Source organism: Caretta caretta, chromosome 8 (genome assembly GCF_965140235.1).
Source record: "Caretta caretta isolate rCarCar2 chromosome 8, rCarCar1.hap1, whole genome shotgun sequence".
NCBI classification, from domain to species: Eukaryota; Metazoa; Chordata; order Testudines; family Cheloniidae; genus Caretta; species Caretta caretta.
The window spans coordinates 28,198,511-28,215,629 of NC_134213.1; the positions used below are offsets into that span (position 1 = coordinate 28,198,511).

The 17,119-nt window shown below is 39.3% G+C and overlaps 1 protein-coding gene across 2 annotated transcripts in view; it reads left to right on the plus strand.

Moving 5' to 3' along the window:
- TENM2 (teneurin transmembrane protein 2) overlaps positions 1-17,119 on the plus strand; it is a 2,093,216-nt gene that overhangs the window by 1,006,102 nt on the left and 1,069,995 nt on the right. Inside the window, exon 1 of one of the 2 annotated variants that reach the window (XM_048860041.2) lies at positions 1,188-1,460. The exons of the other annotated variant lie outside the window; for it this stretch is intronic. The gene's annotated coding sequence lies outside the window, so the exon portion shown is untranslated. Of the gene's footprint in view, positions 1-1,187; positions 1,461-17,119 lie in introns of those variants that run through there. 2 annotated transcript variants of the gene reach the window in all.

Here is a 17,119-nt window from a genome sequence, read left to right on the forward strand (position 1 = left end):
TGGTCTGTGCTTTGGAATGCCATACACTGCTTTGCTCTAGTATCCCTACATTTCATAGGGAGCAAAGCTAGTCTGGGGCAGTTGTCAGATCATTTTTTTGTATATTATTACATAGAAAGTGAAACAAACCATCTCTATTTCATGTTGATAACTAGTGCAAAGGAAACAAGCACCGTATGTAACATCTCCTATACAAAATAAACCATTCCCTATCAGTCAATGCTGCTTCAGTTTCCCAGGGGGAGGTATATGAATGGTGTGCCACACTCTGTGCCCCAAAGGAGTTTACAAAGTCGAGGGGGATTCAACAGCTAAACTACAGGAAGAGACAGATAGTGCCACAGAAGCTTGTGTATGTGTTACAGAGATCTACAGCTGCACACACGTTTCTACAGGAGAAATGAGTTAGGCTCAAGATTTAGAACAGACCCAAGGACGCCCTACCACACTCAAGGATCCTCCTGCAGGTTCCTTCATTAATTTCATCACTAATCAGGTTGCTTAGGCTACAGCTGAAACTGTGCACCCAACTTATTTCCTCACAACCCCTTAGGGAAGGAGCTGAGAGGGAGCCCTCTCAATGTGCCTGCCTGCGGTGGGTGTCCTGCTTCTCTTTCTCCAACCGCTGGCAGGCCCAGAGCTGATGGTTCATACCAGCCGGTGCTTGGCTTCTGCGGCCAAAAGCTTCCCCATCCTCATGCTATCCTTAGCATAAGCAACCCGGCGTGGGCGATCTGCCGGTGCATCACCTTCTCCCCTTTCCCCGCACCTTTACCTTAACCGCACAACTGCAAAGCACATCAGCGGCTCAGCTGCGGGATTTACAGCTTGCAAAATGCAAACCGCCGGGAATGCAAGATAAAAAACAACACACACACCCCCCCCCCCAAACCACCGTGCAAACACCAGACAAAATCTTGGCGTGTCGGTAACGGCGTGAACGCAAAGAGCAGGCCTGGTGCTTGCCACCGTCGCCGCTTCCCCGCTCCGCAGCCGGCATCGCCTCGGGAGCACCCGGTCGCAGGACCCGAGAGGCGGCTGCTGCTTGCGGTTGCTGCATCCGCCGCCGCCTCCCGGCCGTGCCTGTGCACGGTGCCCCTGCGCGCGCGCTGCCTGCAGCTGAGCCCAGGATTGGCTCGCGCCCCCCATTCAGGGGCTCGTGCAACCTGGTGTCTGCCGGGCTGGATTCAGAGAGCAGCTGGCACTGAGCTGCTTGGGTAGCTCGCAGGCAGCAGCCGCGGCTCCGTCCGTCGCTGAGGCTCAGCTCTCAGGAGGCAGGCGCTGTGGGGAGGAGGCTCGCAGGGCGCGTTGGGATATTGCATCGCCTCTCCCTAGAGGTGTCCTAGCCCCCCCGCCCCCCTCAGTGAAGGAATCCGCGCTGATGCTGAACACTGGGTTAAGTTATCACCCAGAGATGGTGTGAGGGACTCAGGCTGCTCAACCTGCTGCTGCTGCTGCTGGTAAATGCTCTTCACTTCTTATTTGGCTACAGGCTTTTTCTCTTGCTTTTCATTCCGCAACAGCGCCTAAAACTGCAGCACCCTCTCTCCCCTTCTCTTTCTCTTTCCTTTCCTTGTGTCTCTTCTTTAATTGTCTTAGCACAGTTGACAACTTCTGGTATGTCTCTCTCATAACCAGACTGCGAGCGGTTTGTCTCCTGGAACCTTTTAATTCAGCACTTGGAGAGGTCATTAGTTGCACGAGTTCCAGGGAGAAGGGGGAGATTGTCGCTTATTTCCCTGCTGCCTTTCTGTCCATTAATTTTCATCTTCGGTTGCTGAGATATCTTCCCAAGTGTTTTAATGTTGTCTTTGTGGTTTTAGGTTTGTTTTTTTCCTACAACGCCCCCACCCCATCCAAATGTAATTTTGTTTCAGTTTTTACCAACAGAGCAGAAAGGTATCGGTGATTCAGAAACTATCCTGGGCACAGGGCATGTTGGTTAGAAATCGGGAAAGGAGGCATTGGTATTCCAAAAGGGAATTTAAAAAAAAAAAAAGAAGAAGAAGAAGAAGACGCTGTCTTGCATCATTGCTGCAGATTTGCAGGAGGCAATAAAGGACACCACTACTCATGTTGCTTGTAAAGATGATAAACACATAAGTGCTTTAGTGCATCACATACTGTCCAGTGATTGAGCTGTTGCTAAATTGTATTTAATAATAAATTCAGGGTTTTGGAGGAAGAGAGATTGGTGGCATTATATTGCTCACATTGCTGAGACAATGTACATTTGCTAACACCACACCAAGACCCTGTTAGACCTTACATGGAGTGGCAGTTTGACAAGATTTTTTGTTTGTTTCTGTTTCTTTTATATACACAAACTGAAATTTAAATTAGCCAGCCTAATGAGTGCAAATGGAACTCTTTAACTCTTCTTTTACTTCAGAATAATACTTTTTAAACTCTTGTTAGCAGGATTTTTTTTAATATTAGAAGACACATTCATACATAACAAATGTTTTAGATAAATTTATACTACTTAAAGAACAATAAGATTTAAATTAGTTTTAGTATATCATTTCTATTTTCTTTTCCCTCATTCTTTACAGGTCATTGGGGGGTTGGGGGGAAAGGAGAAGAGGAAGGGACATAAATAAATAAAAACCATGGAGCGTCAATATGTAAAGGCAAGTCAGCTGTATCGCAAGAAAACTTCCATTTATAACTGTAAAATTATTTCAAAGCCACTATTACATGTAGAACATAGCTAATACACTGCTGCCTAAGTGTATGTTATCAGGTTTTAGAGATACTGTATTAAAGTAGACTACATTTACAGTACTTAGGTATTGTCTTCTTAAGGTGTTCAAACTACATAACTAAAATAAACATTGGATATTTATTCCACATACGTAATATTGGACTGAAAGTCTAGAAGTAAAATCATTGCAGTACTTCTTTAGCTTTGTTTCTGCAGCCCAGGATACATGTTCTCAGAGAGTATGTGTAGTAGTAGACCACTTCATATAATGCTCAATGAAACTTTTTTTTTAAACTTCATGGATTTGAAAGGTGTAATCTAAATGTGGAAGTTATTGAATTATCAGCAAAATGGAAATTAAATCACCAGTTAACGCTGTTCTTTAAAAAAACATAGTTCCAAATCTCTATGCAAATTTACCGGTTAATTTTGGTTATGCAATCTTAAATCGTTTCTTTAAATTACAGACAGAATTTAGAGAGATAAAATATATTAATCTCTTTTTAGTTTGCTAGATATTAATAAGGTGGTTCATTGCATTTCATCTCAACTCTTGTATTGAAAAAATGCAAAAGTCATTACAATACTCATAAGACTAACATATTGCTGGTTTTAAATATTTCCATTAACTCGTTAAATTTACTAATTTAATAAAATAAAGAGATAAGTCCTTCCATTCATAAAGATCAGAGATGTTTTCTAGGGAAACTTTTCCTTGTCTAGGTGGCAATGAAAGGAGTTCTCCTAGAAGATGCTGATATTCTAAAGAACCTTTGAGTCTGGTACTGCTTCGGTACGGTTTCCATTATAAAATAATAACAATATTTTAAAAGCCTAACACACACAAACAATGTGCTTCATGTTGTTAATTTGCATCATTTAAATAATTAAATTAATTCCTTGTGTATGGGCACAAGTGCAAATGACTGACCAGGTCAAGGACGAATCTAGCTTGGCCCACGTGATGAGATGTCTAATTACTGAGTAATAAATCAGAATATAAATATATTTATATTACACTGAGTTGGACTCAGTTTTGGAATCTAAAATTCAATTGTGAAGTCTAAGCTTTAATTGATTTAGAGATATAATCTTTTATTGCTGAGGTGTCTTAGTTTTCTGGCAACTTCTAAAAGCTCAGAGTATTATTTTGTTAAAATATTAAACACACATGTTGAGCATAAAAAAGGTTTGGTCCAGGTAACTTACCTGGGTTTGTATTCTGTTTATTTTTAAATTACTTATATTGGTCCAATGATTAGTTGTAAAGTAACTCTAGCCTCTTTTTAGCTGTACATGCTTATTTCTGACTTGGGTAATGAAAGTTAGTAAGGACTGTCTTTTTCTTTCATTTACAATCACACTATGCAGTGTGGTGCAAATTCACATGTAAACATCACATGGAGGATGTTCTCTCTTAATCAGCTTGACCTATATTTTGTATTTCAGTATGTCCCACTAAAAGTCAGAGTTCTCTGTTTCCCCATGTAAGAGGTACTGGCAATTGTTAGGCCACAGAGAAAAGCTGATATTCCAGGAGTATTGATTTGAGGGGGCTGACAGTCACATTTGTCTAGGTTGTTAGGATTCACAGTTTTATTTGGAACAGAGTGGAGATATCTATGGATATTTGATATATTATGGTAATGGATATGGGATTCTTTTGTCAAACACTTACTGTCATTTTTGCTTCTGCAATCCAAGTAAATTTCTTATGCACAGTATAAATATGTTGTAGTGCCAAATTGTGAGTGCTGCAGGAGTATTTGTGTGTTTAAAATTATTCAGAATAATAATAATAAAAAAGGAAAGTGTTGATTAAGTTCATTCAAGGTCAAATATCTAGACATTTTGATCAGAGAGGTCAAATTAAACTGAAGGTCAGATTAAATGGAGACAAAACTGAAGCGGCCGTTAGACCTCTCAAGTCAATTAACTGATCTTGGAAAACCAATACCCATATTTACATGTTGTTCGTTTGAAGTGGCTTATTAAGAGTCTAATCCTGCGACCCTTACTCCTGTGAACAAAATTTATTCATTGCAGTACTATTAGTGAAGAGCATATTTAAACATGTAAGTAAGGGTTGCAAGATAGACCCCTTAAATTGTAATTTCTACCACATTCAGCTAGTTTTTGAAAACCTTTCCAGGGGACAAGAAAGGACACATTCTGCTCTCAGTGTCCATAAGAAAAGAACATGATCTCAAAGAATAATTAAAGTTCATATCTGTTTTAAATGTTTGATGTGGGATATTTCAGTTCTGACTTGCTATAGCAAAAAAAATATTTAATGGAAATGGTGAGTGTTTTACAGATTTTTAGTTAGACGATATCCCATTTATAATTTCAAAAGGCCTTCACTGTTTAGAAGTACAATTTTATATAACGGCTGTCCCAGTACTACAGGAAATAAACCATTCTCTTTTAGAACAGATATACACAGAGGCGATCCATTCTTTTTTGACCTTTTGTTCACATCACTGAAGTTTTTATACCAATTATATTGACTCATCATCACTCTTATTTCTAAGTGTGCAAAACAAATCAAGCACAGTAGACTTGGACTTACATATAGGAGACAATGTACAAAATTACTTTGATTCTGTCAAACTGTTTCAACCATGTAAAATACTATCTTTGTGCATCAGTGGCCTCTGTAGTCTTAAAGAGTTCTGTGTTTTGATCCTTATTCAAAATTATAGCTTTTATTTAGCTGGATTGCCAAAGCAACATGCTCTAAAATAAAATGGTTTCTGCAATAGCTTCTCACTTAATCCACATGAGGCATTGCATGATTTATTAGGCCCTCTTCTATTAGATGATTGTTGTCTCATATTATTGGTTTGTGTTGAACCCACAATGCAGTTGAGGTTCTCGTAAATTCACCTGGCTGACTGAGTCGGTACTACCAAATAGACTTTTTGGATAAACAGCCTGTACTCTAAGATCATGATTGTGAAATAAAAATACAATATCCTTTATACCAGTGGTTCTCAACCAGGGGTACGTGACCTCTCGGGGTACTCAGAGATCTTCCAGGGGGTACATCAACTCATCTAGATAGTTTCCTAGTTTTACAACAGGCTACATAAAAAGCACTAGCGAAGTCAGTACAAAGTAAAAATTTCATAGACAATGATTTGTTTATACTACTATGTATCGTATACACTGAAATGTAAGGACAATATTTATTTCCCAATTGGTTTATTTTATAATTATAAGGTAAAAATGTGAAGGTAAGCAATTTTTCAGTAATAGTGTGCTGTGAATGTCTGATTTTGTAAGTTTTTAAGTGAGGTAAAACTTGGGGGTACATAAGACAAATCAGACTCTTGAAAGGGGTACAGTAGTCTGGAAAGGTTGAGAGCCACTGCTTTATATAGATTATCTCTCATAGAATTGATTGACAGTCCATGACACACAGTAATGAATTATTTCCTTTCATATTTATTGAAGGGCATTAATAATCCAGTAGTTATCCCAAATAGTGATACAATTATGAGATTATTTTTAGCAACAAGCAGCGCAATATACAATTATGAATTTATCTTTAGGTGGGAAAGTTGGGAGTGGACACATAGTAATTATTACATAGTTACATACTGTCTAACCACAACAGTTTTGCACAGCAACATTTTTAGGGAATAGATGTGCACTTGAAAATTAAAGAAATGTCAACATTTCATGTCAACATGTCAACCTACAGCCCTTTAATTAACCCTGGGCCAGATTTAGTGCAGGATGTATTGTACTGTCTGAGCCTTATGTGAAGGAGAAAACCACAGGCCAAATTTCATCCTCCATTAAGCCTGTGCAATCCCTATTGATGAATTTGGGTTGCCCTGAGGGTAGAATTCGTACCGTTTTGTCTAGGGAAAATGAAATAATCATTCTAGTCCTGTTAAAGGACACCTTTTAAATATATATATATATATATATATGTGTGTGTATGTGTATGTATGTATGCTATTATACTAAGATTTTTATTGTAGTTTTTAAAGCCACAGGCGCTTTGATTGTGTGATGTGCACCAGCAGCAGGGTTTCTGGAACATTCTCCACCATGTACAGCTTGCGATGTCTAACAAAACCATAACGCATTTGCATCTTGTCCTCAAGGAGTATACAAGCAGCTTGATTCTTCCTGCCCTTTCTGCCGTACGTACAAAAGTCTGAAGAGAGCCAGGGAGAGGAGGTCTGTCTATTGCTGTAGTATCTGAGCATCTCACAAACATTACTTAATTTCCACACACCACTTCTGTGAGGTAGGGAAACTGACTTGCCCCAGGCCCCACACGAAGTATGTGGGAGAACCGGCAATTGAACCTAGGTCTTCTGAGTCCTAGCCCAGTGTCTTAAGACTGTCAGTCCTTTTTCCCTTCATTATGTACACATGCAAGAACATCTGAAATCAGAACACATTTAGGGACATTCTTGGATAATTTGTTAGAGTCTGAATATCACATGGAAAATGATGTATGTTTTCCTTGCTTGATTATAATACATAGAAATATTTCATGGAGGTGGAGGCATCTTGTCATCTGTATTGCACAAATGTAATGTTCTGCCCCTGAAAATCTCTGTGTGTCATGCTGCATTTAAAATATATTGAGGAGAATGTGTACTCAAAAAGTAGTGTGATTGTCTCTAAATGGATGCAGTCTGCCTAAATTCTGGCATGAAATCATTATTGTTTGTTACAAAATAGTATAGATTCAGTAAAAGCACAAACACTTGTTACAAAAATTTACAGATTCAGTAAAAGTAGGTTATATTATTAGATTGAATGTTTCTATAATAAACTTCCCAAATCACTTCACAAAGTGTGTATAGTTTATGCATCTTTGAAATACAGTCATTTCTGTAGTGAAGCACAGCAAATATTATAGTACTATGCTGCAACTCTACACCGCATTATAGAAGAGGAAGTGAAGACTACTTTTTTCCAATAGAAACTGTTGCGGGAATTTTAAAAAGTAGAATGTAAAATATTTGAGGTGATTTGATCTGGACAAGAGTAATAATCCTGCAAATAGAGTTGACTTACTTGTTAATTTTATATTAAATATGATATATAAATTAGATATGTAGAAAAAAAGTTTACTTTTCAGCAGTTGACATACTACACTGTTAGCTATTAAATACATGATTTATAGTAAATGAAAATACATTTTATGTTTGAATGTCAAGCACTTCATATGCTTTGTATTAAATGGGATGTTTGAACCAAATTAAATGAGTAAAACACACTTTACTACTGTTGCACAAAAATCAAAATTCCAAGACAACTTGTCATCAGCATTGACTTTTGCCTAATCATGAAGTGGTGTGTGTATATATAGGCTTCAGTGTCTATTCATTGGTGTAGTAGGATGAGGGCCTGTATAGATACTTATGGGAAAATATTGCTTAGGGATCTCATTTTTATTTACTCAGTTCCAATAGTGGATTACGTGTATACCCGGGTCTTCCGACGTATTGTTCACTGGTTGTGGCATGATCACTGGGAGTTTTGACATTAACTTCACTGCAATCAGAGTTTCACCACTGGAACTCAGAAGGCACACTCAAGGTCTAATCTGCCTTTGATGTACACTGAATCTACAGCAAGTCATGTGTGCATTTGGCTAATCCTGCAAGTATATATGGTATAGTGGTAAAAACATCTTTGCCTTGTTTCGACTACCATTGATGAAGGTCCACCCGTGGGGCTGCAATGGTGTGAGATTACCTGAAAATGGTAGTGTAAGCAAAGCATAGGTGTACAAAAGATCTAGAACATAAGAACAGCCATACTGGGTCAGACCAAAGGTCCATCCAGCCCAGCATCCTGTCTACCGACAGTGGCCAATGCCAGCTGCTCCAGAGGGAGTGAACCTAACAGGTAGTGATCAAGTGATCTCTCTTCTGCCGTTCATCTTCACTCTCTGGCAAACAGAGGCTAGGAACACCATTCCTTACCCATCCTGGATAATAGCCATTAATGGACTTAACCTCCATGGATTTATCCAGTTCTCTTTTAAACCCAGTTATAGTTCTAGCCTTCACAACCTCCTCAGGCAAGGAGTTCCACAGGTTGACTGTGCGCTGTGTGAAGAAGAACTTCCTTTTATTTGTTTTAAACCTGCTGCCCATTAATTTCATTTGGTGGCCCCTAGTTCTTTTATTACGGGAACAAGTAAATAACGTTTCCTTATTCACTTTCTTCACACCACTCATGATTTTATATACCTCTATCATATCCCCCCTTAGTCTCCTCTTTTCCAAGCTGAAAAGTCCTAGCCTCTTTAATTTCTCCTCATATGGGACCCGTTCCAACCCCCTAATCATATTAGTTGCCCTTTTCTGGACCTTTTCTAATGCCAGTATATCTTTTTAGAGATGAGGGGACCACATCTGTACACAGTATTCAAGATGTGGGCGTACCATGGATTTATGTAAGGGCAATAAGATATTCTCCATCTTACTCTCTGTCCCTTTTTTAATGATTCCTAACATCCCGTTTGCTTTTTTGACTGCCGCTGCACACTGCATGGACATTTTCAGAGAACTGTCCACAATGACTCCAAGATCTTTCTCCTGATTAGTTGTAGCTAAATTAGCCCTCATCATATTGTATGTATTGTTGGGGTTATTTTTTCCAATGTGCATTACTTTACATTTATCCACATTAAATTTCATCTGCCATTTTGTTGCCCAATCACTTAGTTTTGTGAGGTCTTTTTGAAATTCTTCACAGTCTGCTTTTGGGATTTCCCTTTGCAGAAACCATGTTGACTTTTGCCCAAATTTATGTTCTTCTATGTGTCTGACAATTTTATTCTTCACTATAATTAAATTTATCTGTAACTTCTTAACCCTGAGATTTTTTTTCTTTCACATTGATTTTCTGTTCTTAACAAACTTCCAAACACATTATTGACTAATATGTGATTGTGAGTTTGCCGCACTGAAAATGGATCCATGTGGAGTGTGAAAACCAGCCATGAATTAAATCCAACATTTTGATTACATCAGTTTTTGATACCTAACCTGAGAAATAATAGGGCCCGAATTTCAGAGGTGTTCTCTGTGCACAGCTCCAGCTGATGTGAGGTATGTGGTTTGTAAGATATAGATAGGCCCCCAGCTGGCTTTTCAAAAGCACCTATGGGCCTGAATCCCACTAATTTCAAAGAGAGTTAGGTCCCTAAGTGCTTTTGAAAATTCCCTTTGGGGTGTCTCTGCATCTTTAGGCACTTAAAATACCTTTGAAAATTGGAAAATACCTTTGAAAATTGTTTCAAAGTGCACACCTGAAATTAGTATGAGAAGTTTTGAATATCTGTCTGTTAAGTCTTTTCAGGCCTGGTTGATAAAATGTAGATGTTAAGATTTATTAACACAGAAACAAAACAAAAAATGCAACTAAACCCCTTTTGATGAATAACCTAGCTTTAGCTCTCATTCTGAGCTATTGTCTTCCAGGGTACTATTTTTCCTCTGCCTTCTCTTAGTACCTTTGATATGAACATGAAAGTGAGACAGACATGATAGTAGGACTAAATGTGGAGGCCTCAGTTTTATTAGCTAATGACAACTGGTGTAAATCACTCCAAGCTACCCAGCAGTGTTATTTGAGTATGAATGTCAACTGACACCAATGGCTTCTGATATATTATAAAGCTGAGGATGAGTGTGAAAGCCTCTATACCTGTGGTCCGTGAAGGACTGAAAACTGACTGAACAGAATTCAACTATATATACAGACAACAGATTCCCAAAGCGGTACACACCCTCCATTTGAAATTTTGTAGGGTCCACAAATGAAAAAAGGTTGAGAACCACTGCTCTATTCCCTCTGGCCAACAAAGGAACACTGACTAGAAGTCAAAATCCCAGTTCCCTGCCCTCCTTCTCACTGGAGGTAGGAGAGCTGAGATGAGGTGAGCCAAGTGCTGCACTAGATATAGAAGCATATCCCCTCACCATGCCATGTGAGTGCCCAAGCCCAATGCCCAGGCAGTCCACTGGGCAATAGATTCCTCAGTTGGACCCCTTCTTACCCACTAACCATACTGGAACACACCAGAGTTCTGACAGTTGTAAATTAACACAGCACCTCCCCTTGTCCCCACAAAAGCAGAGCTCCTAGATGCTGAGTAGATGAAAAATCTCACTCAGCACTTCGTCAGTTTCACCATATGGGAAAAATTCCTCCAAGCCCCCAAGACAGGTAGTCAGAAGATCCAGCAACTAGATTAAGGAAGTAGGAAGGATGGGGATGAAACCGTCAGCCTGCAGTGGCTGCACTGCCCAGGAGGCTAACTGTGTCACTCCTACTAACCCCCCAGATAGGAGCTGATCCACTTGCCCCCCCCACCCACCCAATGGCCCATGTGAACTCCATACCCTATAGCATGAGGGGGCTATATAGATGAGAAAATAATAAAGTAGCCTGCTATAAAACAGGTTAACCTTCAATCTTCTGCATAGCAATACTTGGTCATTTGGATGAATTAAGCATGGCGTAACCGGTCTGAATGTTAGAGCTTGAGGCTGTAAGTATCCTTGCTCACAGTAGGAATCCCATTGAGGTCCATGTCACTACACATGTGACTTAGGACCACTCACACGAGGAAGGCTACAAGAGCAGGATTTCCTTGCTATCTCCATCTACCACCTTATTTAATTAATTTATCTGAAATGAGATGATTTAGAAACATAGAATTTTGGCTTCAGTCAGATTTCATTTTCACTTTTCTAATGAAATGTTTAATAGTTCTACAGTGAGACTCAGTAGCTTATTGATTCTTAATGTCAGCACAGCAGAAGAAGATATTAAAAAAAAACACAATAACAAAATCCCTGCACATGAGCCTGATCCAAAGGCCACTGAAATCAGTGAGAGGTTTTCCATTGATTTTAGTGGGCTTTGCATGCAGTAGCTACTTTTCATAACTTAAATAAATAAACAAACACTGCCAGGTTGCAGTCAATACTCGAGCACAACTGTTGAGGTTGAATGCAAACATTGTGAGCTAAATCCTTGGCCTAGGATAAGTCCTCTTTTCGTAATTCATGCAGTGCAAAGCAACTTAAAGCTGGTGATTCCCCTGGCAGCATCAGGTCAGCTACACCGTACTACCATCCACTCCTTACCCATATGCAGGGCCACAGAAAGGTCATGACAGGCTAGAGGCAGTGTGGCAAAGCACCTTATGCTTTAGCAATCCTGGGTCAGCAAAACAATCTCCAGGGAACTATTTTGAGCAGGGGGTTGGACTTTGAGCAGGGGGTTGGACTAGATGACCTTCTGGGGTCCCTTCCAACCCTTATATTCTATGATTCTATGATTCTATGATTCAGTGCAAGTTAGAGCAGCCCTGTGGAATTCAGCTAGTTTGGACCCAGGACTGGGGATGTTGAAAGGTGGCTTAAAGTCATTTTCCTTTAAACTCAGCCCCTTCAGCTGCACTAAGCATGAGCTGGGCACAGTTGGAGATGTACAACCATGTTTTCAACAGGAGTTTTCCTTAATCAGGGATTGTAGGTCCAGGCCCTATAGTCAGTATTCTGTGCAGTGAGTTTTTGAAAACTTTAAGGGGGCTAATCCCTCACTGTCTATGAGGAACTCCCATTGCTCTGAGGAATCTTTGTATGTGTCTGTTGTTCAAGAACATTATACTGTATCCCTTCATGTGTAAGGGTTTTAAAATATTTTTATTTTCTAATTACATTGAACTGAAAGTTGATATACAAATTCAGGCCATGATCCTGGAATGGATCTGTGTGAGTGGATAACACTTACTTTCCTACAAAAAAGTCTTGACATTGATGGGAAAAGAGCTACAGTAGTAATTTAGTTTTTGTAGTTTACTATTTATCTTGTTGGTTGAACTTGTGTGACTACTAGATGCTTTTTCTCCCTCTGTGTGATATCTTGTTTGTGTCTATTACCAAGAGATTATAGCTAAGAGCTATATAAAATGACATGATTTATTTTCACTACAATTATTGTGGAAAGACTGTAGACATTTCCATCTTCCCTGCTTAGGAGTTATACAGCATGTCTGTTTGCTCATTGCTAAATCTGTATATTTTTTCCCCACTAAAAAACAAAAGAACAACTTTACTCCTTATATCGGGAACCCCATGGTAAGGGATAAACTAATGCAATGAAAACCTATCCTCCACTTGGACAACAGGGATTAGTGGTCACGCAGACTGGAGAAGCAACATGGTCTATGACTGCACAGAGGCACAGAATTCTCCCCACTCCACGTATTCCAGGGCATATGCATGCTGTTCCTTCCTCTCCTAAGAATGGTAGTGACCCCTCTTTTACCTTGAATAATGTGCTTTCCCTTCCCTTTGCATCACAGGAAGGAAAGGGGGCATCTGGCCCAACATTGGGTGTCTATGAAGTTGATTCTTTTTTTCAGTTCATATCAGTCAAGTGTCTCCACCATAATACGTACACTCATAGTAGCCTCAGCAGAGAGACGGCAGAATGAATCATCAGTAACTTGAATTACTCTTCCACCCATTAGATAAGCTATTACCAGCAGGAGAGTGGGGTGGGAGGAGGTATTGTTTCATGGTCTCTGTGTATATAATGTCTTCTGCAGTTTCCACAGTATGCATCCGATGAAGTGAGCTGTAGCTCATGAAAGCTTATGCTCAAATAAATTGGTTAGTCTCTAAGGTGCCACAAGTACTCCTTTTCTTTCTTCTTCCACCCATGAAGCAGTTCCTTCTGTATCAGGGTTAAGGCATACAAACAGAGTGGTATTGGGAAGTGGAACTGTTGTCTGCAGTGTACTAGATAATTCTGTCAAGGGTGCCAATACTGCACTATTCACAAGCACTACATTTATATGGAAATATTTCAATTAGAAAATGTTTTGGAAGATGATAGAAGTTTGAAAAGCTCTTAGCAGTGAAAGAAGAAAAGAAAAATTAATCCAGTTTTTAATTTTAGATAAATAGCTTTATTATAGAACCTGTCTTTTCCCCTAAAATTAGTCTTATTGTGGACAGGAGTCTTTTGAAATAACTAAAATAGTTACATTACATTTGAAATATACAGTAAGTATGCAGCCTGCTTACTAGTTACTTTTCAAAATATCATGGGTAATATTCTGTTCTCAGTTGCACAAGAGAAAATTCAGGATAACAGAGAGCACAATATGACCATTTTTTGTCTTTAAGCCTCAGGAACATTGAACTACAATGACATTTAGGTCAGGTGAAATAATGGGACTCCTCTTATTCCTGGGATAAGAATGTCAGGGAAAATCTCTCCCTGTTCATTCCTCTTTGCAAAAGATGTCAAAGATAGCTTGCTCAGCCTCTGATATCAAACTGGCCCTCTTTAAGGACCTGGTCCAAAGCGTGCTAAGGTCAATGGAGAGACTCCTATTGACTTTAGTGGGAGCTGGGAGATGCACTAAGGCTGTCTGGTGATTACATAAACTACCAAAGGACTTTACTGACAATTGGGCTCTGTCTTAAGTTCATCTATATTCTTTTTCCAAGAAAACAGATCTCCCTGTGAAGATATCCTATGGCATCCAGTGTCTTAATGAAAAATTCTTTTGTTAGGGAAACGGAAAATGTTTTACCATAGTGCTACCTATTTTCCTTCAACAGTTTATTTCTCAAATGTCTGTTATCTGCTGGCCATTAGAGATTGTGACAGATTTCTGTTCTTCTTCATTCACAGTTTGTCTAGATCCAGTTTCATTTGTGTCCACACAATTAAAACTCTCACCCAGGACTTGCTGTCTTGATTGTTGTAACTTCCTCCTCACTGGCTTTTCCAGTACCCACAGAGCTCCTTTCAGACCATATAAAACAGAGCAACTAAGATAATGTTCCTTACCCATGTTTCCTACCCCATCTCTCCCTCTCCTTTAAATACCTCCACTCGCTTCCCTGTGTCCTCTGCATCAGATATAAATTTATTGTCCTTGCCCTCTAGACCTCACCTAACTGCCCCTCTTTACGCATATGCCCTTGTCTCTAATTCTGTCCCTTGTCTGCCAGTGATGCCACCTTGACATCTGATTTTCTTCCACAGCTGCTTCAGAACTTTATTCCATGCCTCTCATGCACTTATAGCATCCTTTCTGAGCTGTTCCACGAAGCCAGAAGCTCTTCTCACTTGAAACCCCTCTTTAAGACCCACATATTTTGTGACCTCTACAAGAAAATTAGTGACTAAAGGCCAAATTCTGCACTAGCATGGACTGAAGCTACTCCATGGAAATCAGTGTAGCTGCTCCAATTTATATCAGAAAATTTGGCCTGAAGCCATTTGCTTACGTATTTAATTTATTCATTTTATGATTGAATTGCTCTGGTAGAGGAAGCATTTCAATGAGGGAATGGTAGAGAACAAAAGAACTTAAAGTGGGGATAGGTGCAGGGATGGGAAGGGGCACTAAGGGGGATTTACTGGTGGAGAGAGGTTAAGTGACTCTCACATGTTTCACTTAAATAATCAGCAAACTTGTAACTATTAAACTGTATGCACATAATCACTCTGATCATGGTGATTGTATGTTGTGTCCCTCTTCTTCAGCTAACCTTATTTCTTTGGTCTGTAAACTCTTTGGGGCTGGGGCTTTGTCAAGGTTGGTGTCTGCTATTTTTCTAAGCACTTCTGTAAATTTGGTAGAAAATCATAATGTTCCCGGAAGATCAGGAGTTCCCCAGCTGAAGTTTTAACCATATGTGTGTAGGTGGGGAACAAGATGTTGTGAACCATCAGACACTGTAAATCACAACCATATAGTGCCTGCCAAATAGTATGGGGGCAATTTTAATAGCAAATGAAGCTAGGGCAGGGAAGTTCTTCTTTCACAAACCATCATTCCACAGGTGCAGGGATAGGCACAGAGGAGCCTCCCATGATTTACTCCCCAGTAACAAATACTGTGAAGAGGAGGTGATAGAACTGAAATCTTTGCTGTGATATCCAATCCAGAGCACATTAAAGAAGAGCATGAAGAATAAGACAAAAGCCCGTGTTGTGGTATCTAATCAGGAATACCCTGTGTCCCTGCCCATGGAGCACTTTCCACCAGTGCAGAGGTTTTAAAATAAGTAAATATGTTTCTGTCCCCACCCTACACTTCATTAATGCAATGGAGCAGTTTGTTGGAATCCCCATTACATATAATGACATCTCTTTTGGAAAACAAGATATGTCAGAATGTTCAGCCAATTATTCAGCCTGGTATAACCTGCATAGGTGCTTTTATCATATAAATTACTGTAGAATTAGAGAGTAAAATATTGAATGTTGTCTCTTTTAATGCTGTCCTTTGAAATATTAATGATAACGATTCCCTGGTTTGGGGAATACTGCAGTGGTTTTCTTGTGACTAATAGCTTCAGTCAGTAATGTAATAGATTTTGCAACGTGATAATGAAGAAATTCTAATGAAGGTCAGATGGCAAATGGCTACCGAACCGTTAGTTTTAAAACATGTGTCAAACTTGGCAATAATTTTCAGTTTTTGTTAAATCGTTTTCTTTATTTCCTAATGACACTGCTGTGATCATTATAGATAGCTTTGTGAATTTGTTAAAAGAACACATCTGTCTATTATGACCTCGAAGAAGAGAGCTGTTGAAATTCTTTAGCTGACATGAAGTGATCAGGAGTAAAAGTCTGAAAACTGGATTGGGCTTAAAGGAGGGCTGGGTATGACAGTGGAAATAGGATTGTGTATGAAAGTTTTTTTCCCCCCTCTTTGTACGTGTTAGCTTAATAGTCTTTGCAAAAAACCTTAGGGCACGTTCCAAAGTGACTGTATTAATGTGCCAGCAAAAAAAAATTAATTTAATAATTTCTTTATTTTTCAAGTGGTGCATATGACAGAGAGGTAGCAAATGTCAATAAAGCATGTAGCTTATTTGGGATTCAAATGTTTTCTTCATTTCGAGTCATAAATTAGAAGGAAAGGTTGGAATCAACTGTATTAGTGCATGGTGTTACTCTATCATTAAAAATATCAACTTTTTTTGAAGTTTCAGTTTTCAGTAAGGTAACTTATTTGTAAGTAATTTCAGTAACTGTTGGAACACTAATAATCTAACAATTATAGAAGGAGTTTTGCCATTGATTTGAGTAGGTGCAAGATCAGGCTTTTAGTTTGTTATCCTGTCTCAAGGTTCCTTCCCCACTCTGAACTCTAGGGTACAGATGTGGGGACCTGCATGAAAAACCCCCTAAGCTTATTTTTACCAGCTTAGGTTAAAACTTCCCCAAGGTACAAACTATTTTACCTTTTGTCCCTGGACTTCATTGCTGTCACTACCAAGCGTCTAACAAATATAACAGAGAAAGAGCCCACTTGGAAACGTCTTTCCCCCCAAAATCCCCCCGAGCCCTACACCCCCTTTCCTGGGGAAGGCT